This window comes from Oreochromis niloticus, linkage group LG23, assembly GCF_001858045.2.
Source record: "Oreochromis niloticus isolate F11D_XX linkage group LG23, O_niloticus_UMD_NMBU, whole genome shotgun sequence".
NCBI lineage: Eukaryota > Metazoa > Chordata > Actinopteri > Cichliformes > Cichlidae > Oreochromis > Oreochromis niloticus.
This window is the reverse complement of record NC_031986.2, coordinates 21,399,102-21,414,205: the sequence shown is the minus strand read 5'-3', so window position 1 is coordinate 21,414,205 and position 15,104 is coordinate 21,399,102. Positions and strand designations below refer to the sequence as shown.

The 15,104-nt window shown below is 42.9% G+C and overlaps 1 long non-coding RNA gene across 1 annotated transcript; it reads left to right on the top strand.

Moving 5' to 3' along the window:
• The first annotated feature begins 312 nt into the window (after nucleotides 1-312).
• Nucleotides 313-14,042, top strand: LOC112843944 (uncharacterized). The gene is made up of 3 exons (XR_003216494.1): nucleotides 313-573; nucleotides 641-753; nucleotides 12,545-14,042. It is a non-coding gene; the product is annotated as an uncharacterized LOC112843944 (long non-coding RNA).
• Nucleotides 14,043-15,104: the final 1,062 nt, after the last annotated feature.

The following is a 15,104-nucleotide window of genomic DNA, read 5'->3' as shown; positions in this document are numbered from 1 at the left end:
ATGATTAAGCGGTGACTCGTGGCCACTGTCATGTAATCTGACCCTATAACTCTTTTGCCATCTAATTTAAGCCTGCTTCCTGCTTTTTCTCGTTCTTCCTTCCAGTGTCTTATCTACCATCTAACTCTCACTTTAAAGCATCCTTGAGCTTTCCTTCATCTTCACTGTAGGAGGTACAGCTCATAGACTTATACGTGTTTTTTTTTCCTTTTGCTGTATTGAATTTTTATTGAATCAATGTATGCAGCTTTGACATGTCTCTCTCTCTCTCTTCCCCCTCCTCCCCTTTCATCTCTCTCTGTCTCCAGGGTCGGGTACGGGGTGGTGGGGGCTTGATGTTCCACCTTTTGCTTGCCTGTTCACCCGTCACCAGTCATGTTTCATTACCAGGCCTCAGTCCTCCACCTGTCGGCCTGTCTGTCTCTCTGTGCGGCCCTGAACGTGGACGTCCTGCAAGGTTAACGTGGACGTGCATGCTCGGATGTAGCACGGAGCTCAAGGGTTAAAGCGAGCGTCAGTTTGATTCGTTCAGAGGGAAGCTTTGTGCAAATGGTGTTAATGTGGCTTTTCCAGGTACAAAGAAAGATTAATGTGTATACCCAGTACATGCAGATGCAGCTCACTTTGTCTCTGTTTATAGGACATGACCAAGTATCTGGACACAGAAACCCACTGGCATAATGGACTGGTGATAATGATGCACTCTGAATGCTTTCCCTGCACCACTCTGGCTCTTCTGCTCTCTTGTAAATGGTATGAATTTCAATTTCTACCATTAGCTTTTGTACTTTATGTTGTCTCTGTGAATTCTGTTCATATTTGAACTCCAAGGTGTCTTTAGCTGGCCGTTTGTTATTCACAGGGTGATGGCAAAGCGTTGATGAAGGATAATGATGTGCTGCTAGCCCTAAGCAGAGAGTAAAAGTCAAAAACTGTCAAATCTGTTGGTGTCTAAATGCACAGAAATACACATAAAACTGAAATTCACATTAAGAACTCAGCCAGACAGGAAGCAGAAATTCTAAAATGCATCTACAAAATAGCGACGTAGTTTCTGCAGGACGACACCCTTCACTGGTTGGGGCCTCTCCCTGAGCCTGGTTCTGCCGGAGGTTTCTTCCTATTAAGAGGACGTTTTTTCTTCCCACTATTGCCAAGCGGTAATTGTTGGGGTTTTTTCTGTATTATTGTAGGGTCTTTACCTTACAACACACACCTTACCCAATCACACACACATTCAAGCTCTTTTTTCTATATCTAAGAACATTGTCTAACATTTGTTCACACACTGACACTCCAATGGATGCATTGTGGAAAACTCAGGGTTCAGATTCTTGCCCAATGGATACTTTGACATGCAGACTTAAGAAACTGTAGAATGGATCCACCGGCCTTCCAGATGGTAGATACCTCACTCTATCATCCCAGTATCACATCGAATCCCCCTAGAGACTACGCCATAGTGGGCAGTGTCACCGCTTCTATTTATATTTATGTATCAGCCATGATGAGTGAAACTGAGCTAATCAATGGAGCTAATAAATCCTGAGCAACAGTTACTTATACTGAAATGCAGTACTCGTTATTATATCAACATAATGAGCAAGCTAGATGAATTTACAGCCTGCCACATAGGATCGCTATATTGTGATTGCATGGTTTGTCACTACCCAACAGACCCATCACAACCATTTAACAACTCGTAGTTGCCTTTCTGGGCTAGTACCGGTATAAATCAGGTGTAGGAATTCTTAGCTAAACCGTGAGAAAACAGCACTAAATGTGCAAATACTTTTATATCTTATATCATAATTTCAACTTGTGTTTGTGCTTCTCAGATATTTTAGTGATCTGAGTGTAATGCACTTCATCAAAGCAAAAGCAAACCAAAAAAAAAAAAAAAATCAATACTGGCAAGGATGCACGGCAGCTAATACTGTAGCCCACATAATAAGATGCACCAGGCAGAATGCTCCTCAATTAGTAGAGCAAAACTCCGGAGAATATTTACAGTAATCAATGTACAATTCTCCAGTCAACATTTTTTAATTAATTCTCTTCAGCAATTAACTCCCTCAATGAAAAACACCCACAAAAAAGACCTTTCTTTGTGACATTAAACTTATTGCCGAAGCAGGCTGTCTCATTACCCTTCTTGGCTGAAACAAACGAGTGTGTGTTTTGGGAGTGTCGGAAAAGACACACACACACATACACACACACGCACGTGCGCACGCCTGTGGCTAAAAAAACAACCAGGCTCTAGGTGTATATTCGCTTACCGTGGATGGATTTTTAAGATAAAATGGGTCAACCTCGCTATTTAGTTTTCAACTGCAGGGATCGAGTCGCCTACCTCTCCTCCCACCATCCATATGGGCTCATGCATATGCATGCTCTCTGGACAGGTACGCCAAAAAAAATAAATAAATGAAATAAAAAATATGATTTTTTTTCTTTTACTTCTTCTTCTTATCCTAGATTCATAGTTTTGTGGTGAAGTCTAGCGTCTGCGACAACCTGTCTTTTGACTCTTTTTAGAGGGATGGCAGCGAGAGAGCGAGACGTGGTGTACTGCAGGAAGTACACACTATTCTGCAGACAGAGGAACAAATGGAATAGTTCATATCAGTCGGAGGAAAACAATAATCCGGGGCTAGATTTGCCGTCGCCCGTAAACGATCGTGGCAATTACGCTCATATTCTGAGGCAGGCAAACAGAATTACAGTGAGATTTTGCCTGTGATTGGGGTGTCACCCCCCTCCATTATTGTTGTGAGTCCTGATTGATCCTCTCCCTCTCTCGCTCATCACTCTCCTCTCCCTTTCACTGCCTGTCTTGTTTCATCTTTTCCTTTGTCTCAACCGGCTCTCACTCTCTCCTTCTACCTCAGTTTTTCTCCCCTGCTTGTTCTCCAGGCTAATGAATCTAAAGCTGGTGGGAATAGTCTGGACGGATGAGACACCCCCACCACCACCACCACAGCCATCACCTCCTTCCAGCCTGTTCAGGGCCTTAATTTCTGCTCCACAGTGTCTTCACACCCCGGTCAGCCGCAGGAATACAGCTGTCCATCACTCTTCCACCTCATCCCTGCTAACACTTTTACTACCTTTAAATTAGCCACTGTCACCGCCAACCATGCTTAGGCTCTCCAGATGTTTCAGGCTGTTATTTTTTTTCTTTCCCCAGCGCCACTGCTGTAAATCTTTGCTTTCTAGAGTGGGAAGAAAAGAGAATGGCCTAGAGGGCGACCGCAGTTCACCTCCTCCCATCTGTTGGCTCATGCAGCTTTCGCACGAAGGCTCGTTCTTTGTGCAGCTGAGGAGGAGCGCATCAGTTAGACGGAGACAGGCTCGGGTGATGCAGAGGATGTATTGTATGTACAAGCTACCCTGCACTGACATGCCATTTGGGGGAGAGGGGTCAGATTTGCGAGTTAATGTAAAGAAGAGTTATTTATTGTTGCATAAGAGCATGATAATGCAAACTGGACTGAATATTTTTTTTGCAAAAGTGCCAAAATCAGCACAAAAAATTTTCAGTTTTTACAGCAGCTCGTTGTTGCTCTTTGACCATATGATGACCTCGTTACTTACAGGCTGGTCTTTTCCTGTTTTGAACTAGTAGTTTGTCAGTGGGGTCTAATCGAGGGTGTACAAAAAGCACTGGTAACAACATACAGTAAGAATGGCACAGGGACATCAAGTTTCTTAATAAAGAGCATCAAGAGCAACTCTGGGGCTCCCTGGTGTGTCTAGAACTTTCCTGGTGGGCTGAATCTCTTTTCTTCTAGAATATTCCCTCAGCAGTGTTTTTCAGTGACGGACACAGAGAACACATCGTTCCAAAATCTCCCACTGTTCAGCTGTGGTAGCTGCAGTCCACAGTGAATAAATATTAAAGAAGCACCGACTGGAATTTTGGCCAATTCTGATTTTCTTTCTAAGAACTGTTGTTCACAGCATATACGTGCAAGACTCAACTTTTCGTCAACGCAGAAAAACATTTTCAAACTAAAATTGCTAATGATTGTGTTTTATGTCATGTCTTTTATTCTGTCTGTGATATTTATTGTAGTTAGCGCCGCCACGAAGGTTGTGGTTTTGCGTGCATACGTACATACGTGTACGTGACTTTTTGTAAACGCAATAGCTCGAAGGGTTTTGAGTAAGTTCTGATTATTTACAGAGGTGTAGAGTGGGGTCACCTTAAAAATTCATTAAAATTTGGCTTACATCCACCGAGGCCTTCAAGGTCAGCTGAATGATAGAACCAGTAGAAATCACCATTGAAAAATTTAAAATATGTCACATATGACTTTATTATGTACATTACATTAACATGATATAACTGTTTATTTGAATTTAAAATCATGTGCAATGTTCCTGAATAAGTATAATTCTGCCACGTTTGCTGGCGCTGGACTCAAAAGGCAGAACTCTGTGCTGTACTGTCAAACAAGTGGGTTTAATTACAACACCGGTGATATTTACATATATACAGTGAGGAAGGGAGAAGAGGGGTCCAGGGATTCCAAGGGGAGGTCCAGGGCTGGGAAAAGGGTAACACAAGCTCACACTCCACTTTGTACAGTCCAAATCTAGAATACACACCGTCCACTCCAACATCGTGATCATTCTCACTCATGCTCAACTGGGAAGGGTCCAGGGAAGACAAGTTCAGGTCCAGGAATGTCTACACAGGAGAGATGGAGACAGACGTCAGAGAAACACTCAGGAACACAGGGAGATCAATCAGAGTCTGAGTTGGGCTACACAAACACTAGTGAGTACAACGCTGCAGCGAGGAACACCACTCCAACCAGGCCTTAAGTGTGGTCGGTGTTCATCAGTCGTGATGAGCCACAGATGCGTGTGCGTGAAGAACAGGTGACCACTGGAAGGCAGGTGCTGCCCTGCATCTCTTTATTATATTGTTTTATTCTATTACTGTATTGTTCTTTCTTGTTTTAGGTGGTTTTCTTTGTAAGTTTGTACTTTCTCGGGCTGTGAGGAGCAGAATTTCATCGTAGTGTATTTTAACATGGCTGGAATGACGACTAAAACTCGGATAAAAGAAATTTGTTTACCTTTACAGTTTGATTTCGCCAGATAACAGGACACTGATCCTTTGCTCACAGCGAGAATGCTTTGTTACGGCTGGCTCTAAACTCTGGATAGCTTCAACTTTAGCCCCTTTTTCTTTGTAAGCTTATTTAAAATGTCTGTGCTCAGATGGGAGACGTTGATGGCCAACTTTGTCTTGACAGTGAAAAACGTCCATCCCAATGTCATCCCAGCGTGTGGTTCTGACTATATGTGCAGCTATTTTCATTCGCTGCTGTGTGCATATTGTACATACATGAAACAGACCTGCTGGTAGTTCGGTATACATGAGGTTGACGGGCCAATCACCGGTCAGGGGCGAGCACACTGCAAACCGGACAATTCTGGTCCCTGAATGGTTGATTGCACTTCATGTAGTGTACTTCATGCACCAACTTGTGCATATCATAAATGCAGACATCATATTTAATGTGTCAAGTTGTGCACATTCTAGAAATTACAGCATTTATCCATAATTGTCATGCTAGCTGTGAGTCCGGCCTATGAAACCACGCTGCACAGGAAAGCCAGCCAAATACTCAGACCACTGCGCACAAAAGCAACCAGACTTTCAATATTTCCAATGTTCAGTTTCTTTACTTAATTGTCTGCAGATATCTGGCCTTTATTGATCAGTTTCTGATGGGCAAACTGTAAATAAACCTCGCACCATTTTGCCGAAATCCTTGCCTAACAAACATCTTTGAGGGGAAAAACCCTGCTTGATCCGGGCGACTTTTTTTGGTTTGACCTTCATGGACTGTGATCAATCAACAGTTTTGTCGTTTGCCAGAGCTTTAATCATTCACTAATTTCTGCAAGTGGATATTTATCTATTAGCATTGTTCATAAAACAATAACACATTAAAGAAAGGAAACAGTTTGAGATCTTGAAGTTAAAATGCGGTGGTGTCACCAATATGGTGTCACCTTGTGAATAAGGGACCAGTCAAAAAATGCTCTCAAACTTAAACGCCACAAACGACACTTGTAGCATCAGTTCTAGGAGAAAAAAATAGAATCTGCTGCTGTTAGTGAGCTAGCGGCTAGCTCTGACAGCGTGTCCTTGTCCAACTGGCTGAACATATGTGGTTTTTTTACCATTATGAGTGAACTTTCTGGATACTTGTAGTGCACTTTTCAGTATGAATGCATGTACAGCAGTAATTCACACATGGAAGTCAACACTTCCAGCAGCAATCACTCTGCTCCCTCAGAAAGCTATACAGCATATTTAGCAGTGAAACAATAATTCTGATTTCTGAGCTAACGCTTTTTCCATTTCCATTCTCTGTATTAGATGTTTCCTTAATCTTCATCCGCAGTGGGTCTTGGTGCCTAAACTTGACTGGAGTTTAATCGATGTTTAAATAAGTCGGTCTAAAAGAGAATTCACCAATCAGGGTTTACCTTGGCTGCTTTCTGTTGTACTTAACATGAGGTTAATTATTACCAGCTTAAATAAGTGTAATAAATGATACATGCAGGTTTTTAGACAGAAAGGATGAAACATCTATCTCATGTGTTGGATGGATAAGTCTGGATTTTGACCTTAAAGTTCTTTGGAAAAAAAAATCCACCTACTTGTGTTCTTGGTTGGAGGCCGGTTCATAGGTTACTGCACGCCTCTACACTATACAGTAGTACAAGTTGTATCTTTGCAGTTGTACTTGGAGATTTTTGGCAGTATTATTGCCCTGAACATACTGTACCTCCTCCACAGCTGTGAGGGTCAAAATAAAAACCTCATGTTGCAGCCATGCCGATGGGGCTGGTTTTCCAAATGGATCGTTTGGGCAGGGCCCGCTTTGCCACATTTAATGCCATCAGAGCAACATTTGACAATTTAAATTTGGCTGTAACTTAATATTTCAACTGTGTTACTTGGAAAAAAACAGTTGGCATGTAAAATGTAAAGAAGGCAATGACTTGCAGATTATTTAAGCCTGTGTTTAATTGACAGTATAAGAATATATCAGATGTTTAAACTATAGTATTAGTTATAGTATTTTTTTTTTCTTGAAAAATATGTGTTCATTTTGTATCTGATGTGATGTTGTATCCCCGCTTCTTCCAACAACACTCAAGTATTTGGGAACTAAGGAGAAAAAATGCTTTTGTTTTAGAAGCAAAAACTTTTCCAAGTCTGACTAGTTTGGCGCCTCGTTGTCATGGTTTTCTTTTAATAATATACCATTCGTTCTGAGCTGAAGGTAGGCCAGTGTAGCACCCAGACTCTATGGGGCAGTGCTGTAGACTGTAGTTTGGCATCATCTTCCTTACATACTGAAGACTGTTCAACTACTTGTTAACACAAATATCTAACCAGGTAATCACATGACACCTAAAAATGTAGACATGGTAAGAATCTAAAAATCTGCAGAGCTACTGGGACTCTCCCACACAACCATCTAAAGTGTTTACAGACAACGATCCAAAAACGTTTCCAGTGAGCATCAGTTCTTTAGGTGAAAATGTCACAGTCAAGGAAACCAACCAAGGTGTGGACAGCACGAGAATAATGTTACAAAATGTGGAAATATGTTCCCAAACAGGCTTTCATTGGGCAGTCCACGCCAACGTATTTGTCTCTGAAAGATTCAACCTCTCTCAGATTTTTATACCCAATCAGGCTTTTAATTCACCCAGTTAGAGTCTGGTTGTTATCCTCTACCAGGGCCCCACTTTTCTTTTTCTTTTTTTTATTGGTATTAGACAACTTTTCCCATCTACCAGTGTACCTTTTGCAGTTTTTATTAAAGTTACCTAAAGAAAACCAGCTGGCCTTTGTATAAATTTCGGTCCAGCATAGGGTTTAAATAAGGTACTCTTGAAATACTTGTCCGAGGAGCCTGAAAAGATGAGTAAAATCAGCTCTGTGCTCAAGCTGTTTAGACTTTGAACTGGAAAGAAAAATTCCTCAGTGACAACCCGATTAAAACGGTTTATTTGCAAAAGCAAAACTAAGTTCAGCAAACACGAAACCCCAAATTTAATGAGCTGATAGCATCAAAGCATCTGCATCTCTTTTCCTCCTCTATCTCTTGTATCTCCTCTCCTCACCCCCCCTCCATTCATTCTCACTGTTCTCATTCTCTGGCTCCCTCACATCTGCATTTCCACTCTGTCTCCTCCTCCCCTCCATCCCTCCTGCTTCTGCGTCCATTCATCCAATTAACAATAGCCCTTCAGTTTTGTGTAATTTAGAACAGAACACAGCGGTTGTGGATGTTATTAGAAGCAGTATCAATCAGGCCGGGGATGGCGAGGAGACATCCCTCATGCCCCATCTCTAAGCCGAGCTCCCGTATTTTACGAGCAGGGGCTCCCCCCGCACGGCTGGCATTGCCCGGCCATCAAATAATAAAATAAATCAAAACATAAGAGTTTTGTCTATTTGCAATTTCCTTTCAGGTCTATCCCGAATATGAAACCAGATGTTTCCGGCATCTCGAAGATGCTTTTCATCTGCTCCTCTCTTCCTTTCTTTTTCCCTTTCTCTGTCCCTGCCTGTGTCTTTCTCGTCCTGTGTTACACCCCCTCTGCCGCTCCCCTCTGCTTTCAAAATTAATGTAAGCCCAGAAAAAAAAGAGAGAGAGAGAGAAAGGAAGCTTATAAAAAGTGAAATGTCCTCTTTGCCCAAGGAAGTAGTCTGTTTTGCATTGATAGAGAGGCACAGGCAGCCCCTGGCCATCTGAGGCTGAGCCTGTTTTTCCTCTGCGATATCCTGCCGCCACATCTCTGCCTCTCGAGTACGCCTCCGAGTAAGGCGGGTGGGTCAAAGCAATAGCGTCCCCCCTCGATTCCAACCCCCACCCCCTCCTTCCCTCCACCCTTCCATCCCCTCTTTCTCCAGTCCTCTAATTGGAGGTGCTCAGGTTAAAGAATGTCCTGGTTATCGCAAAGCCAGCAGAGAAGCACAATTCAGCACTATAATTCTACTGATGAGTGACTTGCATTTTCAAATATTTAACGTCGGGGTGTTTACACAAGCTGCGCGTTATTATCTCATTCATGCACATTCAAACGCTGACACGAGTTTATACGGGAGAATTAATTCCAAGTCAACCCGAATGGGATTTTTTTTTTTTAATAGATTCTGGATATATGTATGGGAATTCATACCCGGCTCTAAAGCGCAGACACTGATACCGTGTTTGTGTAATTCTCTCGGCGCAGTAAGTGTGGTCCCAGTCATCTCCCTTGTATGAAGAGGTTGTCTGTTTCATGCCTCTGGCCTCTGTTCATTTTGACAAACCGTGCGTGTTTTCTGCCAGTCACTTCCAGGCAACCACAGCTACAATAAACACCACCCTCCCCCACCCCCACCCCCCATTTCCAACTCGAGGCCGAGGTTTGATCCCGAGCAGAACCCCGGCCAGCTCACTTCCTCCTGGGGCTTGGAAGCGGGGCCAAGCCCAAACAAACAGGAACTCCAGCGTATGCTGCAGCTCCTGCACCTGCACAGTGTTATGCTGGCCTTAACGGCTCCGGGGCCGGCCAGACGGGGTTTATCTCTGCGAGGTTGGTGCTGCCGAAATTTGCAGGAAATGCAGAAGAGGCTGCGCAACCAGAAAATGCTTCATCTAAGATGATTCATAGACTATCAGCACAGAGGTAATCCCGATGTGGAATAGAAAAAGGCAAAAACGTAACACTTAGACAAAACTATGGAGTCAGTTTCACTGATTTATTCCAGCCCAGTCAAACATTTCAACATAGTGGCTTTTAGTGGCTCTAATGAGGGTCATTGGGCAAAACTATTGAGCCACCCACATTTCTTTAAGAAATGTGTAACAGGTACAGTCATTCACTGAAGTGGGCAAACATACATGTAAATACAGTAAATAAGGCAAAAACAGAGTTTGTACAACTGTAACGAGCTTGAAAGTCAATATTTGGTGTGGCCACCTTTATTCTTCAGCACAGTCTGAACTCTCTTAGGCAGCTTTCTTGTCATGTCTTTAAGTAGTCTTCAGGAATAGTTCTCCAGGCTTCTTGAAGGACATTCAAAGCTCTTCTTTGGATGTTTCTGCCTTTTGTTCTGTTCTCTGTCAACATGATCCCACACTGCTTCAATAATGTTGAGGTCCGGGCTCTGGGGAGGCCGATCCATGACTGATAGTGTTCCACTTTTTTGCTGCATTGGCAGTGTGTTTGGGGTCATTGTCATGATTAAAAACGAAACTTTTGTTAAACAGATTTGCAGGTGGTATTAAATAGTGGATCAGACACACCAGGCTGAGTTTTCTGCTAATAGCTCTTTGGGAATCATCTTTCTGATTCTAATGACTCATAGGTCAGTGTTAAATTGCCTTTTGCACAGTACTACACATCCAGCTGTTTAGTTTCTGGGTCCATACTGGTTAGTGTGGCTGTTATCTGTTTACTTACTTCAGCAGGAAGAAAGACTATATGAAGCTTCTAACAACATGGTTTCCCTGTCTTCTGTGTTCATAAGTCATCAGTTTTGACAAAGATCTCTAACACCACCAGCTGAAATGTATCCCAAACCATGACAGAGCCTCCACCATGTTTTACAGATGGCTGTAGACACTCACTGTTGTCCCTCTCTCATGACATCACCTGTACAGACTAATGGTGATTTCAATTCATCGCTCCATCATATCTGTTGTCATTGATTTTCAGTCAAGTTCTTGCTTAATTTTGCATACCTCTGCCTTTTCTTCCTATTTCTCTAATAGCTAATATCACTTTGAGAAACAGTAAAAAAGCAGCCATTGTCCAAATAAACACTTAGAAAGAACCATTAGAACGCCTGGAGAACTATTGCTCAAGAGCACTTTAAAATTTACAAGAAAGTCTGGCTCCTTAGGAGCAAAATATAAAGTTTTGCACAGTACTGTAATCTGCTTTTAGGTGTTCAGCACTGGAGCTAGACGACTTTGGTTTCGCACCAATAACTTGGAAGGTTTGTTGATTTCAGTGAGGTAACGTAAGCACATTGTTATTTGAATTCTTATGCTAAAACCAATATCCAGCAGCTGGATCCTGGTAGTACTTTTTCATGTTTTAATTTGGTATTATGCAGAGGGGTGGGGGAGACTTTGAAAGAACAATCCTTAGTACCTTCTTAGTGCTCATAGGTCTTGAAAGGTCTTGACATTTATCCTCAGCAACCACAGACAGCAAAAATACCCCTCATGTTTACAAAAATGAAAGGACATTCCTCCTTCCCAGGGCTCACTAAAACGCAAGTGCTGACAACTAACAGCATTTTACGCCTACTGTTAAATACACGAGTCCAATTATGCTTGTCCTCGTTAACGTGACAAGATGTCAAACAAGCACTTCCTGTTAACTGCCTCTTATCTTAATTGGTCTAGTCTCAGAGGAGGGTCCGGCTCTCAGTGCGACTATGGTCACAGAGTCTGCTTCTCGTCTGGCTCAACCCAACGCGGTCTCATTTTGCTGTCACCGCAGCCCGCTCGACGATGAAACCACTCTGAAATGTTTTGGAGATGTCTAACTTCATCCAAAGTGCCAGCCGTACAAACATCAGGAGGCATCCGTGCAGAATTTCTAACAGGGAGGTGGGAGTCGAATCTTTTACAGAAATATATTCTCACCACCTCGCTCGGTGTTCTCTTTAGGGTTCTCGACTACGACCGAGAGCGGCTCTCTTAATAAAGCCCAAATGCAATCTCCCTCTAACCCCAATGAGATGGCGGGGCTCCTCAGCTCTTCCATAATGCACAATTCATGCTTTTTATTAATCTCTTTTTCCTCCAGCCATTTTTCAAATCACTCCTTTTGTTTACTCATGAATATTTTTCTGCCTTGTTGAGAGGGGATGTGTGTGGTGGGGGGGAGGCGAGGTAGGGCAGAACAACAGGGAGGGGGGAAAAAAGAAAAAGGCCATCAGCAAGGCGTAGGAATGGCCTGGTGGCGCTTCATCCGTGGGTAATTTGTGGCGGGGAAGCCTTGTATTTCATCACGGGATAATCTAACCTTAGAGGTGTTTTACAGACTGCCTCAGAGCCCAAAATAGGTCACTTAAGCAGGCTTAGCCAGCGAGGCCAGCCTGATACGAGGGCCCTGCACCCCAGGGACACCTATCTACGGTAATTGGTGGTTATGGCCTGGGGTTTTTATAGGCGATGAACAAAGTTGGCCCTAATGTCACATTTAGGACAGCGGCAGTTCCACGCCGGCAATGGCGTGGGCTCATTAACAAGCTCCTAATTGCAGATTGAATGAGTGAGAAGACACCTGTATGGAAGCTGTATTGAGGGAGGAGGGGGGAAGCAGCCATTTTTGATTTCTTATTAGTTCTGTGATGTTTCTGGCCGAGTCACAGCATCCTACTCTGTGTTTTTGATACAAAAGGATAGTGATCATAATAGGCAGTCTATAAAAAGTACCCAGCATTAGGCTAATCTGTCACCCATTTCCATTTTTCTCATTTTTTTAGATCCAGCGTGAGATGGAGAGAGTGAGGATGTGCATTGGAGGGGAGGAGGGTGCGGCGGGGGAAGGCATAATGAAAACGGCCTAAATGACAGTGGGTTGACAGTGGGATTGGCTGGTAAATGACTGCGGAGTGGCTCGCCTGCGGAGAGGGGATGGAGGAGGCTCCCAGTAGGCCTGATTAATTCCACTCTCGGCGGCTGCCAGGGGAGAGCCAGGGTTAGCGGCTGCTCGAAGAGGAGCCTATTACCAGTACGCCACTGAAACTGATATAATCAGCTACACAGCGACCCGGCCTTCCCCGAGACAAACTTTTCCAGGACTCGCTCCCCATTCATTCCACAGGGGGACTTAAATACGGTGGTGAGGAAGAGAAAAGGGGAGAGGGGGCTGAGGTAAGGGAGGGCGCCGGGTTTGGAAGAGGGGTACAAAGGATTTTCTTTTTGAAAGATGGTTAGGGGAGCTTTGTAAGAAATCCTCACTGCTCTTCTGACTCCACTCTCCCTCGCTCTCACTGTACCTCTGTATCTCTTTATCCCTATCTCTCTCCCTTCTTCTTCCCTCTCTGGCTGATTTCCTGCAGCTTTGATAGTGACAGACCCTCCCGTGTGGCAGCAGCTTTAAGTCTGGTCAGATATGAATATGTCACAGCTCTTAATCCCAGACGCTTCTCCCGCAGCTTCACAAACCGCAGAAAGTACGGCACTTTTTATCTGATGTGTGCTCTACAATATGAAGCGTCCTCTCCCGTCGTTCTCCTGAACCCCGCTCCTCCTGTTTTTTAAAGGGTTGACCCAGAATATGAATTGAATATAGGATAGCATAGCATTATCCAAGTGACACGTGTTCATCTATCTGCAGCTAGAGCCACATCTTTCTGTCCAGTGAGGATTACAGGATTACCATGGTTTTTTTTCTTTGGTGTAAAAATAACAGACTTTCCGAGATCCCGTCATGTTACAATGAAAGTATCTAAATTTGTAGTGAAGCAGAGGCTTGCTTACACGTGCCACCATATTGAAGACACTGTTGGCTGTCGATGGCCTTGACGTGAGCGGTTTTCATTGAAACTACTTTTTGCAGGAATGGGCGCTTAATAACTCACTTATGTATTTGCATCGTTTCGTGCCCTGGAAAACATGTGCAGCAGAAACTTTTACAAACTTACAGTTTTCGAGGTGCGATAACAAAGCTTTGTTACTTCGCCCATCAAAGCATTGATTTAATTTTGGCTGTTATACCCGTCAAGGTTATTTTATTTAGAGCACTCCCTGGAACAGGGGCGTTCCCAGGATTTTTTTTTTAAAGTGGGGTGGCACAAGAACAAAGCAGGGGTGGCCCGTGGGAAATCAGAATATTTAATCAGATATAAAATTAGTGTAGAAAATTGACATGGATACATTATAGGCGTGATCTCTGGGCTCATGTGAAGCCCCGTGTCCTTATTATGACATGAAAAAAGGTGCTGCACAAGAGTTATATGTATATGTTTTGTGTTGGATATTTGCTTTACCAACTTAAATAAAAAGTACTTAACTGTGTTTATTATATTATGTTACAGTACTTTATAGTATCGTTATTTATTATTTTTTACTATTTTTAACTTAAGTAAACATTATCAATCCGACTTACGAAGCTTAATAGTATATTATATATATATAATCAAAGTAAACCTACTTATTATGTAGAATGGCACTTTTCAGAATCATACATTATTTTAGTGGATCATATTTATTGATTATTTGATGTAAATGTATCTCTCTGTTGTAGCTGTTGATGATAATGATGATAATGTCAATGATTTCCATATTGCTGGGTAGCTTAAACTGTAACCATACAATGTATCTGCAAAATAATAAGTAACTAAAGATTTTAAATGAAAGGTGTGGAATAGAAAGTACAATATTTCTGTTCAGTATATAGTAGAGTACAGGCAGAAAGTAACACAATGTCGAAATACTCAAGTTTAATTTCATGCAAATTAAACTTGTAGTTAGATTCCAACTGGTCATGTCAATGGTCTTATCCACTGGGGGAACAATCCATGGGCCGGTGCCACCCCATGCCCACTTCTGGGCATGGTCCTGCCTAGAGGCCCTGTTCTGACCTTTTGCACTCAGCTTCTGCACCTTCACAATGGACCTCAAAGTTCGAACAGAATCAACGGTATGGTAGCAATATGCTAGCAACCTAAGTCATCTAAAGGAGGTTTTTGCCAACAGGCTGGGGAATACTCATTTTTCACTCACAACCATTGGTTGCCAGATGGTTGCAGGCCATTCTCTAGGCCTGTGTGACTGGGGTCTTATTTACTTGATTCACTGTCACCCTGGTCACATGTCCAAAATGGTCAACAAGCTAACATCACATGGTTAGCGGTCAGGTTTCTGCAAAACCTCAATAGGCACAGAACTTTCTGGTTGTACTTTTAATTTGCTGTCCTTACTACAATACTACGCCACTTTTTAAATATTTACAATCACGCCCTTGTGAAAAAAAAAATCCCCTATAGCAATTTCATACAGTTCGCACGACTGCTCAACTTCCAGCTGCTGGACAGCTCC